The sequence below is a fragment of the Triticum dicoccoides genome, chromosome 1A, assembly GCF_002162155.2.
Source record: "Triticum dicoccoides isolate Atlit2015 ecotype Zavitan chromosome 1A, WEW_v2.0, whole genome shotgun sequence".
Taxonomy (NCBI): domain Eukaryota; kingdom Viridiplantae; phylum Streptophyta; class Magnoliopsida; order Poales; family Poaceae; genus Triticum; species Triticum dicoccoides.
In genome coordinates this window covers 492,766,888-492,771,549 of record NC_041380.1, presented here as the reverse complement: position 1 = coordinate 492,771,549, position 4,662 = coordinate 492,766,888, and positions in this window count along the sequence as shown.

Genomic DNA, 4,662 nt, shown 5'->3' with positions numbered 1-4,662 from the left:
GATGCCGCCGCCCGCGGCCGCCCACCGCCGCCGCCCCGCCTGACGTCGCCGCCCCGCCGGACCCCGCCGCCGCCGCCTGGCCGGACCCCGCCGCCGCCGTCCCGCCGCCCGATGTTTACCTCGACCCCACCACCGGTTTTCCCGGAAAAACCGTTCGGTTTTCGTCGGTTTTTTTTAGATCCATTTTTTTATTAGAACGGTTTTTTACGGTTTAGGCTAATTAGCGAGCGTTCGCTCGTTCGTTCATTTTAACGAACGTGTTCGTCGTTTAGATCCAGTTAACGAACGTTTGTTTGTTAAACTGTTCATCGTTTTTCTTTTTCTCGGATTAAATCCGCGATTTTCTGATCGCGATTTCTGATCCGAATTTCGTTTTAGTATAACTTCCCGCTCGTTTATCGGAATCAGGCGATTCAAGCGCCTGGAGTTTCATCTCGAAACCCTCTTTCCGTTTAACCAACTTAAACAAGTTTTTGCTTCTGTAAAAATTGCCTTAGATCCAGAATAGTAAACAAAGCCTGTTTCTTTTGCCGTTTGTCTTTTGTTGCTTCGTTCGATTTTGATTCTTTTTGTCAACCGGAGTTCTTAAGTTGAACTTTCTGGTTAGATCTCTTATTTGAGTTTTACCTGTGCATTAGTTGAGTACTTATTGTATGCTTGTTTTTTTGCGGTAGAGTACCCAGAGTGCGCCGCTTGCTACTTCGAATCGTTAGGTTTCCCGGATCATCAGCAAGGCAAGTAACACTTTGATCATACCTTCTACTACCCAGTTTTATTGCATTAGATCAATCCTTACACGTTGCATGATTAGGATCTAACTAAATTGTGGGTTTGGGAAGTAGTTGAGGTAGTACCTATTACCTGTTTATTATCAAACCTTTGGGAGTTACTTTTACGTTTGCTTATTATTGCTATGCTATGCTAGTAGACGTGGATTGGGTGAGTGATATCCATGACATATGTGAGATTTTTAAATCAATGGTTTATCTAAGGTGGCAACTTAAATACACATCTGGGTGGATTGAGGCACCTGGGTATTCCAGGATTGCCTGTTTTCTTTTGGACCGCCACCCAGGCTCAAAGGGATCATGAGATTATTCATGCTTGAAACTTCCGTGTGTAGCCACAAGCTATTATGGGCTCTAGCATAGTTGACTAAGTCGTGCGAACTCTTACACTGGTAGACTAGCAGATGTAGGGGATGTAGGTGGTACGTCCTACCCATCGTAAGGTGCTAGCGCTTCTGAAAGACTATGTCTCGGTCATCCATTTCTCAAACACCATGTAGTGCGAGAAATCCAACGGAGGAGATCGAGTCTTGTGGGGAAAAGTGCGCAAACCTCTGCAGAGTGTATAAACTAATCATGGTTAGCCGTGTCCCCGGTTATGGACACCTTGAGTATCTAGTACCTGGATTATCATGTGAATCTCAGCATGTTACTATAAAATTTAATTTGATGGGTTTGTTAATGATGTTACTTAATTGGGATTGAGAATGCTGTCAACCATTCTCAATGTTCAACAACCACCATAATAGTTAAATGAATTTATTCCTTTGCAGTAGGGAAAAATTGGCTTTACGCAAAACTGTAACCATAGAGCTTACCACCAGCCAAATATGCATATATTATAGCTGTTTCATTCCATTATTCTCTATGTGTCACATTGCCAGCATATTCCATGTGCTGACCCGTTTTCGGGCTGCAACCTTAATGTTGAAGACTTTTCAGACGATGATTAAGGAGTTTTAGGTCGTGGTTCTATACTCAGTGATGCCGTTGGAGTTGATGGACTCACTTATCTTCCAAGCCTTCCGCTGTTATCATTATTAGATGGCCTTAAGCCACATTTATTGTAATAAGATCTCTATTGAGACACTCGATGTACTAAGTGTGTGATTGCTACTCTGTTATAAATCCTTCAAGTACTGTGTGGTGTCAGCATTACTGATCCAGGGATGACATCGGAGCACAGAGATTGGACTGTTTGAGGTCTGGTCGCTACACAGCAAAGATGATATGCTTCACATGCGACGGAGATAATGGAGCACCCATCAATAGATTCTTGTCACCAGTCATGTGGTTTGTACATCCACTATCAAGGACCCAAGGCTTTGGGTTGATCATCCTGCAGATGAATTAGTGCAGCTTACAAACTCATATGCTTCATCAGTGAAGAATATGACATCAATTCATCAGATCAATTTCATCAAGTAAAAGAACTGATAAAGCAATATGAGGACGTGAGAAAAGAAAGTTCATTTCTTCATGATTAGCCTGCGTCCTATCAGGCAAGCTCAGGTCTCCAGCAAATTCTTTAGACGATTACGTGCGTCTGGAGACCTGACCCTGCAGAAGAGATTAGTTCTTTTTCTTCACCACCCACATCTGAAGGGGTGGCAAAGAGTTCATCATTCTGCGAGCTCCATACGAGAAGGATGGCATAGAAGCCAATCCATTTCGTTTCACATAAGATGGGTTAGAGTAAGCATATGAGGACTTATGGACATAATGATTTGAAGAATAATGCACATATCCATAGTCCTTAGATCTTCCCTGCGAAACAGACGGGTTAGCATGATGATGTTCATATGAGGAATTTGATCCATATGAGGAATTTGGTCTGTATGAGGAATTTGATCTGGGTTCCTATTCTTCACAGGTGGCGTCATGATGACATTCACCTGAAGATTTTCAAGGCATCTTTTGGGAACCCAGATTTTCTGCATAGGGGAGCCGTTCCTGCAGTTAGTGCCAACATATCTAGCAAATACTTCACTATTCTGATTTTTGAATAGCTTATAGTTGGAGTCAATTGACTCATCATCAGAATGAGGAAATTCACATGCAAATCCAGATAAGTTAGATGGATCAACTGGAGATCCCTTTGCAGCAACCCATGTAGTTTTGGGTACTGCTCAGGCTTCCAATATGTACCATCAGCATTGAGTTTCCTCTCAAAGGCGATACCCTCTTTCCTAGGGTTCCTGTTGAGGATCTGCTTTTTAAGCACATCACAAAGAGCATGATGCCCTTTGAGGCTTTTGTACATGCCTGTCGTGTACAATTCCTTCAGCCCTGCATTGTCAGTGATACTAGCAATGTCCTCAGATGAGGAATTAGTGATGGCAGAGGCATGTGAAGAATTTGAAACATTAGCAGCATTTGAACATTCAGGTGAAGAATTAGCAGATTCACGTTCAATGCACTTCAAGCATGGAGGAACAAATTCTTCCTGAGATGCGTTGATTTGTTGAGCAAGTAATGAATCGCGCTCCTTCTAAAGATCTTCATAACTCACTCTTAGCTTCTCAAGATCTTGCTTTCTTTGAAGAAATTCATAAGAAAGCTTCTCATGATCCGATAAGAGAGTGTTATGACGACTTTGAAGTTTGTCAAGCTTGGAGTGAAGTGTGATCCATTTCTTCACCCAACATATCATCACTTTTATTTAGCATGTTTTGAACCTTTTCTAAAGCCCTTTGTTGTTTTATAGCAATCTTAGCAAGTTTAGAATAGCTGAGCTTAAGGTTTTCATCAGATTCATTCTCACTTGATTCAGAGGAGGTATATTTGAGTACATTGGCACCCTTTGCCATGAAGCAATAGGTGGGAGCGTAGTCATCATCGCCTTCATCAGCCTTGTTGGTGAGGTCATTTTCTTCAGTGTTGAAGATAGACTTGCTGACGAATGCAGTAGCGAGAGCTAGGCTCGCCACTCCGGATTCAGACTCCTCAGATGACTCCTCTTCCTCATTTTCTTCAGATTCAGCCTTAGAGTCCATTTCCTTGCCAATGAATGCCCTGGCCTTCTTGGAGCTGCTCTTCTTGTGATATGAAGGCTTTGAGGATTTTGATGATGAGGATTTTGTGGATTTCTTCTTTTTCTTTGCATCATCAGAACTGTAATCCTTGTATTTCTTCTTCTTTGATTCCTTTTCCCACTGAGGACAATCTTGAATGAAATGTCCAGGTTTTTTGCACTTGTGACAGAGCCTCTTCTTGTAGTCACTGGATGAGGAATCGTTGCTCCTTGAGGATCTTCCAAGGCGACCACGTCTTGAGAACTTTTGGAACTTCTTCACGAGCAGAGCCAGATCATGGCTCAGTTCTTCAGGATCACCAAGGCTGCTACCAGAGTCTTCATCTTCGGACTCAGATACTGCCTTGGCCTTCAGTGCACGTGTTCTGCCATAGCTTGAACCATAGAGATCTCTCTTTTCAGCAAGTTGGAACTCATGAGTATTTAGCCTCTCGAGAATATCAACGGGATCAAGTGACTTGTAATCATCACGTTCTTGTATCATCAATGCCAGAGTGTCAAATGAGGAATCAAGCAATCTCAGCAATTTCTTCACCACCTCATGGTCGGTGATGTCAGTGGCACCAAGTGCTTGAAGCTCATTTGAGATGTCAGTGGGGCGATCGAAGGTTTGTTGAACATTTTCATTGTCGAGTCTTTTGAAGCGGTTGAAGAGATTGCGAAGAACATCAACTCGAGAGTCACGCTGAGTTGAGACTCCTTCATTCACTTTGGACAACCTGTCCCAGATAAGCTTCATTGTTTCCAAAGCACTCACTCTGCCATACTGTCCTTTGCTCAGATGGCCACATATGATATTCTTTGCTTGAGAGTCGAGTTGCTTGAATCTCTTCACATCGG